Source organism: Microtus oregoni, unplaced genomic scaffold (genome assembly GCF_018167655.1).
Source record: "Microtus oregoni isolate MIOR12 unplaced genomic scaffold, Mior012 000034F_ref0000314, whole genome shotgun sequence".
Classification (NCBI taxonomy): domain Eukaryota; kingdom Metazoa; phylum Chordata; class Mammalia; order Rodentia; family Cricetidae; genus Microtus; species Microtus oregoni.
Genome location: NW_024543093.1, coordinates 13630868 through 13646356, shown reverse-complemented (window position 1 = coordinate 13646356; position 15489 = coordinate 13630868). Strand labels below are relative to the sequence as shown.

Here is a 15489-nt window from a genome sequence, read left to right as displayed (position 1 = left end):
GTCACGGGCTCCTAAAACAGTGCACATATTAGGATGGGTGGGTTTACCTGACAGGTTGATAGGATGCAGAACCGTCTAGCACATGTGCTTCGGAAGACACTTCTAAGTGGTTATGCAGATAAAGGTTAACATGAGGAATTATAGGGATTACATGAGTTAATGTGAGAAAAACCACTCATGGTGCATGGAAGCAATCTCTGACTTGTATGCAGGATTATATTAGAAGAAGAAAGGAACTGACGAACATATAGCCACACATTGTAAATTGTGCTTATGATTTTGTAGACAGAAGTTTCTGTACCTTGGTCCTTCCGTGTTAAGTCCCAAAGAAACACACAGAGGCTTATATTAATTATAAACTGCTTAGTCTATTAGCTCAGGCTTATTATTAAATAGCTCTTAGAACTCAGATTAAGCATAATTCTTGTCTATGTTGAGCCAAGTGGCTTGGTACCTTCTCTCAGTGCCTGGATGGTCTTTAGCTCTCTACCTTACCTCTTCCCAGATTTCTCTTAGTCTGGTGGCCCCCAACTACACTTCCTGCCTAGCTACTGGCTAATCAGCATTTTCTTAAACCAAATGGGTGACAAATCTTTACAGTATACAAAAGGATTATCCCACAGCATGATTGGACCATCTGTTTCACTCTCTAGCTTTAAAGTTACTATCATGATTTACTAAACCCTTCAACCATGAGAAGAATTAAACTTTTACTGCCTTACGTCATTTTGTCAGGTAGTTTATCACAGCCATAGGAAAAGGCTAATATAGGAATAGACACAAAGAAGTTGGGCCAGTGTTGAAAATAAGCCTGACCAGGTTCTCTAGGCATTTTAAACTTGTGTGTGCGTCTGTTGGAAAATAGTTTTTTTCTTTTTTTTTTTTTTTTTTTTAAATTTATTTATTTATTAAGGATTTCTGCCTCGTCCCCACAACCGCTTCCCATTTCCCTCCCCCTCCCCCGATCAATTCCCCCTCCCTCATCTGCTCGAAGAGCAATCAGGGTTCCCTGACCTGTGGGAAGCCCAAGGACTGCCCACCTCTATCCAGGTCTCGTAAGGTGAGCATCCAAACTGCCTAGGCTCCCACAAAGCCAGTACGTGCAGTAGGATCAAAAACCCATTGCAATTGTTCTTGAATTCTCAGTATTCCTCACTGTCCGCTATGTTCAGCTAGTCCGGATTTATCCCATGTTTTTTCAGACCTAGGCCAGCTGGCCTTGGTGAGATCCCAATAGAACATCCCCATTGTCTTAGTGTGTGGGTGCACCCCTCGTGGTCCTGAGTTCCTTGCTCGTGCTCCGTCTCCTTCTGCTCCTGATTTGGACCTTGAGATTTAGCACAGAGAAAGAGAGCGAGCGAGAGAGAGATCATCATAGAAGACAAAGCAAATTTGAGCAGACCATTTGGTAGATGCGGTCTAGACAAAAATGATGAAAGAAATGCTTACAGAAGACACATAGATCAGGAAGTCTCAGAGTAGAACAAGGATTCAGTTTTGAAGTAAGATGGAGGTCATTAATTTCTAATTTCTTCAATAACCTAGCTTCTTTCTGCCCTGGGACCAGGAACATAAAGGAACTTATGTTTAAAAACAATGAAGTACTTTAGGAAGTGAAAAAGAGTATAAGCAAGCTTAAAATTTTAAGACATGACGTGATGATAAAGCAGTTATAATTGGTATGAAATTAATTCTAGGCCCTGGGAGAATAGCGAGACAGAACAAGAAAAACAACCTGAGACTTTACTTGGGTTTTGCACCCAACACCCTGTGAGTATTGTTTGAACAGTCATCTGTATATAACCTTGAACCACATCTGCTATCAGGTTTCATGTTTAAGAAAAATAGCAATGTGTTAGCCCCTCAAACACCTTATTAATCCCTTACATCTATTTAATTGCATTTTGAAACACATCTGGGAACAATGAAAAATGGCCTGAAAGTAATGTGCCATTTTGGGGCACGTGTACCATAAGTCAAACTGTGTTTTCAAAATTAGCATCTAAGGAAAGTCTTTTTACCACTTTTCATGTGAATAAGGCATATGATTAAAATCAGAGGCATGATGGGAAAGGGCATATGCAGGGAGCAAGGCTTTCCAAATGTCCCCCTTTCTGTCAAAACGCAGAACCTGCTGTTCATTCTTAGACACCAAATCTATCTTTAAAAGCCCCAGGCAACTCTTTTGGCGCGTAGCATCGCCCAGCGCAGCCTATCTGGGCGCTGGGTCCGAATACCCGGGGCTCCCGGGCGGGCAGCAGTTCCTTTGTCTCTGTGGCCTGCCTGCACCAAGCGGGGTAGGCGCTTTGTCTGCGGGCTGCCCAACCAGCACGGAGGCCTGATCTTTCGGCGCCAGGAGACCCAGCATTGGGGTGAGTTTCTGGCCCACGGCGCCAGCCTGGGACGGGGAGCTCGGGGGTTTCTTGGCCCCCTGTCCTGCTTGGGCTCTCTGCTGCCTCTTTCTTCCTGGCCCACCCAGCTTCCGTCCAGAGCCCTCCCCACTTCGCTCCCACTGCCCTCTTTTGGCGCGTAGCATCGCCCAGCGCAGCCTATCTGGGTGCTGGGTCCGAGTACCCGGGGCTCCCGGGCGGGCAGCAGTTCCTTTGTTTCTGTGGCCTGCCTGCACCAAGCAGGGTAGGCGCTTTGTCTGCGGGCTGCCCAACCAGCACGGAGGCCTGATCTTTCGGCGCCAGGAGACCCAGCATTGGGGTGAGTTTCTGGCCCACGGCGCCAGCCTGGGACGGGGAGCTCGGGGGTTTCTTGGCCCCCTGTCCTGCTTGGGCTCTCTGCTGCCTCTTTCTTCCTGGCCCACCCAGCTTCCGTCCAGAGCCCTCCCCACTTCGCCCCCACTGTCCTCTTTTGGCGCGTAGCATCGCCCAGCGCAGCCTATCTGGGCGCTGGGTCCGAGTACCCGGGGCTCCCGGGCGGGCAGCAGTTCCTTTGTTTCTGTGGCCTGCCTGCACCAAGCGGGGTAGGCGCTTTGTCTGCGGGCTGCCCAACCAGCACGGAGGCCTGATCTTTCGGCGCCAGGAGACCCAGCATTGGGGTGAGTTTCTGGCCCACGGCGCCAGCCTGGGACGGGGAGCTCGGGGGTTTCTTGGCCCCCTGTCCTGCTTGGGCTCTCTGCTGCCTCTTTCTTCCTGGCCCACCCAGCTTCCGTCCAGAGCCCTCCCCACTTCGCCCCCACTGCCCTCTTTAGGCGCCTGGCATCGCCCAGCCCAGCCTATCTGGGCGCAGGGTCCGAGTATCCGGGGCTCCCGGGCGGACAGCAGTTCCTTTGTTTCTGTGGCCTGCCTGCACCAAGCGGGGTAGGCGCTTTGTCTGCGAGCTGCCCAACCAGCACGGAGGCCTGATCTTTCGGTGCCAGGAGACCCAGCATTGGGAGAGCCAACATTGGGGAGAGACAGCGTTTGGTAGGCAAGGAGACCTAATCCGGTAAAAGAAGATCCATAGGGAGCATTTGGAAGAAGAGATGGGCCGACGTCAAGGCAAGAATTCGCCCAACAAGCTGAAAAGCAACATGAAGCTACCAGAAACAAGCGACCTCACAACGGGAGGACAAGAACCCCTTAATCAAGAGGAAGGAGAAAAGATTGACTTCATGAAAGTGATTGACACCCTTAAACAGCATGTAAAAAACGCCCTTATAGAAATGGATGAGAAATATAACAGAAAGTTTGAAGAATTGAATAAATCAGTGAATGATACCCTAGAAAACCAAGGAAAAACAATGGAAACAGTTCAAGACCTGAAAACTGAAATGGAGGCAAAGAAGAAAACACAAACAGAGGGCCGTCTGGACATGGAAAATCTAGGTAAACGAATAGAGACTACAGAAACAAGCATAACCAGCAGAATACAAGAGATAGAAGAAAGACTCTCGGATTCTGAAGATACCATAGAGAAAATAAACACACTGATCAAAGAAAACAGCAAGTCCAACAAACTCTCATCACAAAACATTCAGGAAATATGGGACACAATAAAAAGACCAAACCTAAGAATAATAGGAGTAGAAGAAGGAGAAGAAGGGCAGCTCAATGGTCCAGAAAATCTATTTAATAAAATTATAGAAGAAAACTTTCCCAACCTAAGGAAAGATTTTCCTATGAAGGTGCAAGAAGCATACAGAACACCGAATAGGCTGGATCAAAAAAAAACATCCCCTCGCCATATAATTATCAAAACACAAAGCATACAGAATAAGGAAAGAATATTAAGAGCTGCAAAGGAAAAAGGCCAAATTACTTATAAAGGTAAACCTATCAGACTTACACCTGACTTCTCTATGGAAACCATGAAAGCCAGAAGGTCCTGGATAGATGTACTGCAGAAACTGAGAGACCATGGGTGCAAGCCCAGATTACTATACCCAGCCAAGCTTTCATTCACTATAAATGGAGAAAATAAAATTTTCCAGGATAAAAACAAATTTAAACAATACGCAGCCACAAATCCAGCCTTACAGAAAGTAATTGAAGGAAAATCACTAACCAAGGAGTCCAACAATGACCACAATACCTCAGACATCTAGAGACCCTTCACCAACACAAAACAAAGAAGGGAAACACACAAACTCTACGACTAAAAAAAAATGACCGGAGTTAACAACCACTGGTCATTAATATCACTTAATGTCAATGGACTCAACTCACCTATAAAAAGGCACAGGCTAAGAGATTGGATAAGAAAACAGGATCCAACATTCTGCTGTTTACAAGAAACACACCTCAACCACAAAGACAGGCACCTACTCAGAGTAAAGGGCTGGGAAAAGGCCTATCAAGCAAATGGTCCTAAGAAACAGGCAGGTGTGGCCATACTAATCTCTAACAAAGTTGACTTTAAACTTAAATCAATCAGAAGAGATGGAGAGGGGCATTTTATACTCATAACAGGAACAGTTCATCAGGATGAAGTCTCAATCCTGAACATCTATGCCCCTAATATAAAAGCACCCACGTACATAAAAGAAACATTGCTAAAATTCAAGGCAGACATCAAACCGCACACACTAATAGTAGGAGACTTCAACACTCCTCTCTCACCAATGGACAGGTCAATCAGACAGGAACCTAACAGAGAAATAAGAGAATTAGTGGAGGTAATGAATCAAATGGACTTAACAGACATCTATAGAACATTCCATCCAAATAGGAAAGAATATACCTTCTTCTCTGCAGCTCATGGAACCTTCTCGAAAATCGACCACATAGTCGGTAACAAAGCAAACATCCACAGTTACAAAAAAATATTAGTAACCACCTGTGTCTTATCAGATCACCATGGATTAAAGTTAGAATTCAACAATAATGCTACCCCCAGAAAGCATACAAAGTCATGGAAACTGAACAGTCAACTATTGAACCATAGCTGGATTAAGGAAGAAATAAAGAAAGAAATTAAAGTCTTCCTGGAATTCAATGAAAATAAAGAAACAACATACTCAAACTTATGGGACACTATGAAAGCAGTCCTAAGAGGAAAGTTCATAGCACTAAGTGCCCACTTAAAGAAAACAGAGAAAGCTCACATTGGAGACTTAACAGCCCACCTGAAAGCTCTAGAAAAAAAAGAAGCAGACTCACCTAGGAGGAGTAGAAGACTGGAAATAATCAAAATGAGGGCTGAAATCAACAAAATAGAAACACAGAAAACAATACAAAAAATCAATGAAACAAAAAGCTGGTTCCTGGAGAAAATCAACAAGATTGACAAACCACTATCCAAGCTAATCAAACGGCAGAGAGAGAATTTGCAAATTAATAAGATCAGAAATGAAAAGGGGGACATAACCACAGACACAGAGGAAATTCAGAGAATCATTAGATCTTACTACAAAAGCCTATATGCCACAAAATTGGAAAATGTAAAGGAAATGGATACTTTTTTAGATAAATATCATATACCAAAGTTAAATCAGGACCTGGTGAACAATCTAAATAGACCTGTTAGTCGCGAAGAATTAGAAGAGGTTATCAAAAACCTCCCTACCAAAAAAAGCCCAGGACCAGATGGTTTCAATGCGGAATTCTACCAGATCTTCCAAGAAGATCTAATACCTATACTCCTTAATGTATTCCACAAGATAGAAACAGAAGGGTCATTACCAAACTCCTTATATGAAGCCACAATTACTCTGATACCAAAACCACTCAAAGACTCAACCAGGAAAGAGAACTACAGGCCAATCTCACTCATGAATATCGACGCAAAAATCCTCAACAAAATACTGGCAAATCGAATCCAAGAACACATCCGAAAAATTATCCATTATGATCAAGTAGGCTTCATTCCTGAGATGCAGGGCTGGTTCAACATACGAAAATCTATCAATGTAATCCAGCATATAAATAAACTGAAAGAAAAAAACCATATGATCATTTCATTAGATGCTGAAAAAGCATTTGACAAAATTCAACATCCATTTATGTTAAAAGTCTTGGAGAGATTAGGGATACAAGGGTCATACCTAAATATAATAAAAGCTATATACAGCAAGCCGACAGCTAACATCAAATTAAACGGAGAGAAACTCAAAGCCATCCCACTTAACTCAGGAACACGACAAGGCTGTCCACTCTCCCCATACCTCTTCAATATAGTGCTTGAAGTTCTAGCAATAGCAATAAGACAACATAATGGGATCAAGGGGATTCGAATTGGAAAGGAAGAAGTTAAACTTTCGTTATTTGCAGATGATATGATAGTGTACATAAGCGACCCCAAAAACTCCACCAAAGAACTCCTACAGCTGATAAACAGCTTTAGTAATGTGGCAATACAAGATCAACTCCAAAAAATCAGTCGCCCTCTTATACACAAAGGATATGGAAGCAGAGAGGGAAATCAGAGAAGCTTCACCATTCACAATAGCCAAAAACAGCATAAAATATCTTGGGGTACATCTAACCAAGGAAGTGAAAGATCTATTTGACAAGAACTTTAAGGCATTGAAGAAAGAAATTGAAGAGGATACCAAAAAATGGATGGACCTCCCTTGCTCTTGGATTGGGAGGATCAACATAGTAAAAATGGCAATTCTACCAAAGGCTATTTATAGATTCAATGCAATCCCCATCAAGATCCCATCAAAATTCTTCACAGATCTGGAGAGAACAATAATCAACTTTATATGGAAAAACAAAAAACCCAGGATAGCCAAAACAATCCTATACAATAAAGGATCTTCTGGAGGCATTACCATCCCTGACTTCAAACTCTATTACAGAGTTACAGTAATGAAAACAGTGTGGTACTGGCATAAAAACAGAGAAGTCGACCAATGGAATCGTATAGAAGACCCGGATTTTATCCCACAAACCTATGAACACCTGATTTTCGATAAAGGAGCTAAAAGTATAAAATGGAAGAAAGAAAGCATCTTCAACAAATGGTGCTGGCACAACTGGAAGTCATCTTGTAGAAGAATGAAAATAGACCCTTATCTATCACCGTGCACAAAACTCAAGTCCAAATGGATTAAAGACCTCAATATCAGCCCGAACACACTGAACCTGATAGAAGAGAAAGTGGGAAGTACCCTACAGGAGCTGGGCACAGGAGATCGCTTCCTATGTATAACCCCAGAAGCACAGACATTAAGGGCAACATTGAATAAATGGGACCTACTTAAACTGAGAAGCTTCTGTAAAGCAAAGGACATAGTCAATAAGACACAAAGGCAACCTACTGATTGGGAGAAGATCTTCACCAACCCCACAACAGACAAAGGTCTGATCTCCAAAATATATAGAGAACTCAAGAAACTAGACTTTAAAATGCTAATTAACCCAATTAAAAAATGGGGCACTGAATTGAACAGAGAATTCTCAGCAGAGGAAGTTCAAATGGCCAAAAGACACTTAAAGTCGTGCTCAACTTCCTTAGCAATCAGGGAAATGCAAATCAAAACAACTTTGAGATATCATCTTACACCTGTCAGAATGGCTAAAGTCAAAAACACCAAGGATAACCTTTGCTGGAGAGGCTGTGGAGGAACGGGTACCCTCATCCATTGCTGGTGGGAATGCCATCTTGTGCAACCACTGTGGAAGTCAGTGTTTCGGTTTCTCAGGAAATTCGGGATCAACTTACCCCTGGACCCAGCAATACCACTCCTGGGAATATACCCAAGAGATGCTCTATCATATGACAAAAGCATTTGTTCAACTATGTTCATAGCAGTATTATTTGTAATAGCCAGAACCTGGAAACAACCTAGATGCCCTTCAATGGAAGAATGGATGAAGAAAGTATGGAATATATACACGCTAGAGTACTACGCTGCGGTAAAAAACAATGACTTCTCGAATTTTGCAGGCAAATGGATGGAAATAGAAAACACTATCCTGAGTGAGGTGTCCAAGACCCAAAAAGATGAACATGGGATGTACTCGCTCATAATTGGTTTCTAGCCATAAATTAGGGCCACGGAGTCTACAATAGGTGAACCTAAAGAAGCTAAGTAAGAAGGTGAACCCAAGGAAAAACATATAGTTATCCTCTTGGCTAAGGGAAGTAGACCCAATTGCCGGGGAGAAAATTAGGATCTTGGGGGTGGGGTGGGATGGGGGTAAGGGGAGATGGGGAGAGAAAAGGTAGAAGGGAAGGAGGGGGGACTTGGGGAATCAGGAGAATTGGGATAAAGGAAAGGTGGATAGGGGAGCACGGAACCACAATTCTTAGTTAAGGGAACCACTTTAGGGTGAGCAAGAGATTTGACCCTAGAGGGGCTCCCAAGTGCCCAACATGAGGTTCCCAGTTAGTTCCTTGGGTAGCTGAGGATTGGGAACCTGAAATGACCCTATCCTAGAGCAATACTGACGAATATCTTGCATATCATCATAGAACCTTCATCTGGTGATGGATGGAGACAGAGACAGAGACCCACACTGGAGCACTGGACTGAGCTCCCAAGGTCCCAATGAGGAGCAGAAGGAGGGAGAACATGAGCAAAGAAGTCGGGACCACGAGGCGTGCACCCACCCACTGAGACAGTGGAGCTGATCTACTGGGAGCTCACCAAGGCCAGCTGGACTGTGACCGAAAAAGCATGGGATAAAACCGGACTCTCTGAACATGGCGAACAATGAGGGCTGATGAGACGCCAAGGACAATGACACGGGGTTTTGATCCTACTTAATGTGCTGGCTTTGTGGAAGCCTAGCCAGTTTGGATGTTCACCTTCCTAGATATGGACGGAGGGGGGAGGACCTAGGACTTACCACAGGGCAGGGAACCTGGACTGCTCTGTGGACTGGAGAGGGAGGGGGAGAGGAGTGGGGGGAGGGGTAGAAGGGTGGGAGGAGGGGGAGAAGGGTGGGAGGAGGGGGAGGGAAATGGGAGGCTGGGAGGAGGTGGAAACTTGTTTTTTGTTTATGTTTTTTTTCTTCTTTTCTTAATAAAAAAAATTATTAAAAAAAAAAAAAGCCCCAGGCAATAATTGGTGACCCAACCCTGTTCATATCCACAGTTTGGATATTTTAGGAAGATTATTGAAAAAGAGTTTCTGTGGGAGCACATTCTGTTCCTTCAGTCAATAGCCTTTAAGGTACCAGCCCACTTGGGCATTGTCTCTTATACTGAAAAGCAGTGGTAAACATGAGCCTGTTCTCTTGCTTCTGGCTCCTGCTTCCGGCTGCTAGACTTGGTTCCTGTTCACATACAGGAATGTTGTCGAGGATAGTGATCTGTAAATTTTCCCCTTAAATAATAACCCTTTTATTATTCGTAATTCTGAACTGGTGTGGGATTGTTTTGTGACTTACATCATCATCCTGTGCCCAAACGTTTGGTTTTAGAACGAGCTGGCTCTATTGTCTGCCACCAGCTCGGAGTGTGCCTGACAAGGCATAAGACCCCTCCCTCAGCTGACCGTGGCCTGTGCATGGAGCCAGAAGTTCATTTGGATATAGACTTTTCACGGAGCGGCGATTTTTCTTGCTGCTGACTAACCGATCAGGGCCTACTACAGGACACACAGGTTGTGATTTCTATTAATAACCTAGCTAGGTTAGTTTTGTAGGTGGCCTGCAACATCTACTGGTAGGTAATGGTTATTGCAGCTAATCCAGCTAATTAAACCACAGGTAAAAGTTAATATTCTAAACATAGATCATAAGTTGCTAATTTAAAAAGGGGCAATATGTCAGACAACCTAACTGTCCAAGATTTCAATATCCTCTTTACTTACTCCATGTGTGAGGCTTTACAAGAGTTATATGATGTCCCTTCTACATAACTATTTTTAATTCTGGGGATTAGTCTTGTCCGCAATATTTTTTCTTAAAAATATGGTTTGACAATAGGATGAAGAATGAGGTGTTTTTAGAAATGGTAAAGTCTTTATAGACTGATACCAAACTTTTTAAGAAAGAGTTTGGAAATCTGAAGAAGGATATGACCACTTTAACATAACTCAGTCAACTGAGATACTTTTAGAAATGGTACAAACTGGTACCAAGCTTCTCAAACACGAGGTTGGGAATCTGAAGGAGGATACAAACAATTTTACTAACAAAACTCAGAAAACTGAGGTACTTTTGGAAATGTTACAGACTGATAGTAATTTATTTAAAGGAAGATTCAGCACTCTGAAGGAGGAAACAGCCAATTTGGCACATAAAACCCAATCAAGGATACTTCCCACTTTCTTTTCTATAAGGTTCAGTGTGCTGGCTTAACGTTGAAGACTTTGATCCATTTAGACTTGAGTTTTTTGCATGGTGATAGATATGGGACTATTTTCATTCTTCTACATGTTGATATCCAGTTATGCCAGCATCATTTGTTAAATATGCATTCTTTCTTCCATTTGATATTTTTTGCTTCTTTGTCAAAAATCAGGTGTTCGAAGGAGTGTGGATTAATATCCGGGTCTTCTATTCAGTTCCATTGGTCCTCGTGTCTGTTCTTATGCCAGTACCAAGCTGTTTTCAATATTAAAGCTCTGTAGTAGGGTTTGAAGTCAGGGATTGTGATGTCATCAGAAGTTCTTTTGTTGTACAGGATTCTTTTGGCTATCTTGGGTTTTTGATTTTCCATATGAAATTGAGTATTATTCTTTTGAAATCTGTGAAAAATTTTGCTGGGATTTTGCTGGGCATTGCATTAAATCTGTAGATTGCTTTCGGTAAGATTGCCAATTTTTACTATGTTAATTCCACTTACCCAGGAGCATGGGAGATCTTTAACTTTCTGGTGTCTTCTTCAATTTCTTTCTTTAAAGATTTAAAGTTCTTGTCATACAAGACTTTTCCTTCTTTGGTTAGAGTTACTTTGAGATATTTTATGCTACTTGTGGCTATTGTGAATGGTGTTGTTTCTCTGAATTTGTTTCGGATCCTTTTATCATCTGTGTACAGGAGGGCTACTGATTTTTTTTTTGAGTTAATCTTGTATCCTGCTATATTACTGAAAGTGTTTATAAATTGTAGGAGATCACTTCCTAAATATAACCCCAGCAGCACAGACGCTGAGAAAAACAATTAACAAATGGGACCTGCTGAAACTGAAAAGCTTCTGTAAAGCAAAGGATATGGACAACAAGACAAAACAACAGCCTACAGAATGGGAAAAGATCTTCACTAACTCTACATCAGACAGAGGTCTGATCCCCAAATTATATAAAGAATTGAAGAGGTTCGCGAGCTAACCAAGCAGCGCGGAGTTTCGATCTGGGCACTGAGTGAAACATCATTGTGCTGAGTGAGTGCTGCGGCAGCTGGGAACATACCTCAGCCTGCCCACACTTCCTGGATATCCTACAGGGGCTATACTGCCCAAACCACCTCTCTCTTCCTATCCCATTGAGCTTACATCCAGATCACCACACCCCCTGTCTCCCTCCCTCCCTCCCTCTCTCCTTTGGGGCATAGCGCCTCCCTGCCCAGCCTGCTAGGACGCTGGGACCGAATCCGAACCGGGAGGACAAAGGGGTGGCCGGTAGCTCCTTTGTTCCCAAAGCCTGCCCGCAACGAGCGGGGTGGGCCCTTTGTTCACAAGCTAACCAAGCAGCGCGGAGTTTCGATCTGGGCACCGAGTGAAACATCATTGTGGAGAAACATCTCTGGGGAGTGACATCAGTGGGAAGGTACATCAGTGGGCAAGAAGACCTGATCCTGTAAAAGAAGATCCAAAGGGGAGTATTGGGAGGAAGAGATGGGCAGACGCCAATGCAGGAATTCTCCCAACAATCTGAAAAACAACACAAAACCACCAGAAGCCAGTGACCCCACAACAGGAGGACATGAACACCTTAATCAAGAAGAAGTAGAAAAAACTGACTTCATGAAAGTGATTGACACCCTTAAACAGCATATAAAAAACGCCCTTATAGAAATGGATGAGAAGTATAATAGAAAGTTCGAGGAATTGAGTAAATCAGTGAATGATACCCTAGGAAACCAAGGAAAAACAATCAAGCAGATAAAGGAAACAGTTCATGACTTGAAAACTGAAATGGAGGCAAAGAAGAAAACACAAACAGAGGGCCGGCTGGACATGGAAAATCTAGGTAAATGAATAGAGACTACAGAATCAAGTATAAACAGCAGAATACAAGAGATAGAAGAAAGAATCTCAGATGCTGAGGATAACATAGAGAAAATAAACACTCTGATCAAAGAAAACAGCAAGTCCAACAAACTCTCATCACAAAACATTCAGGAAATATGGGACACAATAAAAAGACCAAACCTAAGAATAATTGGAGTAGAAGAAGGAGAAGAAGTGCAGCTCAACGGTACAGAAAATATACTTAATAAAATTATAGAAGAAAACTTTCCCAACCTGAAGACAGATGTACCTATGAAGGTTCAAGAAGCATACAGAACACCAAAAAGGCTGGATCAAAAGAAAACATCCCCTCGCCAAATAATAATCAAAACACAAAATATACAGAATAAAGAAAGAATATTAAGAGCCGCAAAGGAAAAAGGCCAAGTTACTTATAAAGGTAAACCTATCAGACTTACACCTGACTTCTCTATGGAAACCATGAAAGCCAGAAGGTCCTGGATAGATGTTCTCCAAAAACTAAGAGACCACGGATGCATGCCCAGACTACTATATCCAGCCAAACTTTCATTCACTGTAAATGGAGAAAACAAAATTTTCCAGGATAAAAACAAATTTAAACAATACGTAGCCACAAATCCAGCCTTACAGAAAATAATAGAAGGAAAATACACTAACCAAGGAGTACAACAATGACCACAATAACTCAGACATCTAGAGACTCTTCACCAGCGCAAATCAAAGAAGGAAAACACACAAACCCTACTACTAAAAAAGTGACCGGAGTTAACAACCACTGGTCATTAATATCACTTAATATCAATGGGCTCAACTCACCTATAAAAAGGCACAGGCAAAGAGATTGGATACGAAAACAGGATCCAACATTCTGCTGTCTACAAGAAACACACCTCAACCACAAAGACAGGCACCTACTCAGAGTAAAGAGCTGGGAAAAGGCTTATCAAGCAAATGGTCCTAAGAAACAAGCAGGTGTCGCCATACTGATTTCTAACAAAGTTGACTTCAAACTTAAATCAATCAGAAGAGATGGAGAGGGACATTTTATACTCATAACAGGAACAATTCATCAGGAAGAAGTCTCAATCCTGAATATCTATGCCCCTAATATAAAAGCACCCACGTACGTAAAAGAAACATTACTAAAACTCAAGTAAGCTATCAAACCGCACACACTAATAGTAGGAGACTTCAACACTCCTCTCTCACCAATGGACAGGTCAATCAGACAGAAACCTAACAGAGAAATTAGAGAATTAATGGAGGTAATGAAGCAAATGGACTTAACAGACATCTATAGATTATTCCACCCGAAGAGGAAAGAATATACCTTCTTCTCTGCAGCTCATGGAACCTTCTCGAAAATTGACCACATACTTGGTAACAAAGCTAACTTACACAGTTACAAAAAAATATTAGTAACCACCTGTGTCTTATCAGATCACCATGGATTAAAGTTAGAATTCAACAACAATGCTACCCCCAGAAAGCCTACAAACTCAAGGAAACTGAACACTCAACTTCTGAACCATACCTGGATTAAGGAAGAAATAAAGAAAGAAATTAAAGTCTTCCTTGAATTCAATGAAAATAAAGAAACAACATATTCGAACTTATGGGACACTATGAAAGCAGTCCTGAGAGGAAAGTTCATAACACTAAGTGCCCACCTAAAGAAAACAGAGAAAGCACATATTGGAGACTTAACAGCCCACATGAAAGCTCTAGAAAAAAAAGAAGCAGACTCACCTAGGAGGAGTAGAAGACTGGAAATAGTCAAACTGAGGGCTGAAATCAACAAAATAGAAACACAGAAAACAATCCAAAGAATCAATGAAACAAAAAGCTGGTTCCTGGAGAAAATCAACAAGATTGATAAACCCCTATCCAAACTAATCAAACGACAGAGAGAGAACACGCAAATTAATAAGATCAGAAATGAAAAGGGGGACATAACCACAGACACAGAGGAAATTCAGAGAGTCATTAGATCTTACTACAAAAGCCTGTATGCCACAAAACTGGAAAATGTAAAAGAAATGGACGCTTTTTTAGATAAATACCATTTACCAAAACTAAACCAGGACCAGGTGAACAATCTAAACAGACCTGTTGGTCGCGAAGAATTAGAAGCTGTTATCAAAAACCACCCTACCAAAAAAGCCCAGGACCAGATGGTTTCAATGCAGAATTCTACCAGAACTTCCAAGAAGACCTAATACCTATACTCCTTAATGTATTCCACAATATAGAAACAGAAGGGTCATTACCAAATTCCTTTTATGAAGCCACAATTACTCTGATACCAAAACCACTCAAAGACTCAACCAGGAAAGAGAACTACAGGCCAATCTCACTCATGAATATCGACGCAAAAATCCTCAACAAAATACTGGCAAATCGAATCCAAGAACACATCCGAAAAATTATCCATTATGATCACGCAGGCTTCATTCCTGAGATGCAGGGCTGGTTCAACATACGAAAATCTATCAATGTAATCCAGCATATAAATAAACTGAAAGAAAAAAACCATATGATCATTTCATTAGATGCTGAAAAAGCATTTGACAAAATTCAACATCCATTTATGTTAAAAGTCTTGGAGAGATTAGGGATACAAGGGTCATACCTAAATATAATAAAAGCTATATACAGCAAGCCGACAGCTAACATCAAATTAAACGGAGAGAAACTCAAAGCCATCCCACTTAACTCAGGAACACGACAAGGCTGTCCACTCTCCCCATACCTCTTCAATATAGTGCTTGAAGTTCTAGCAATAGCAATAAGACAACATAATGGGATCAAGGGGATTCGAATTGGAAAGGAAGAAGTTAAACTTTCATTATTTGCAGATGAAAAGATAGTGTACATAAGCGACCCCCAAAACTCCACCAAAGAACTTATACAGCTGATAAACAGCTTTAGTAATGTGTCAGGATACAA

General features: G+C 42.0%; 1 protein-coding gene across 7 annotated transcripts in view; it reads right to left on the bottom strand.

The window, feature by feature from the left end:
• LOC121432366 (zinc finger protein 709-like) overlaps positions 1-15489 on the bottom strand; it is an 87559-nt gene that overhangs the window by 10618 nt on the left and 61452 nt on the right. The window lies entirely within an intron of this gene.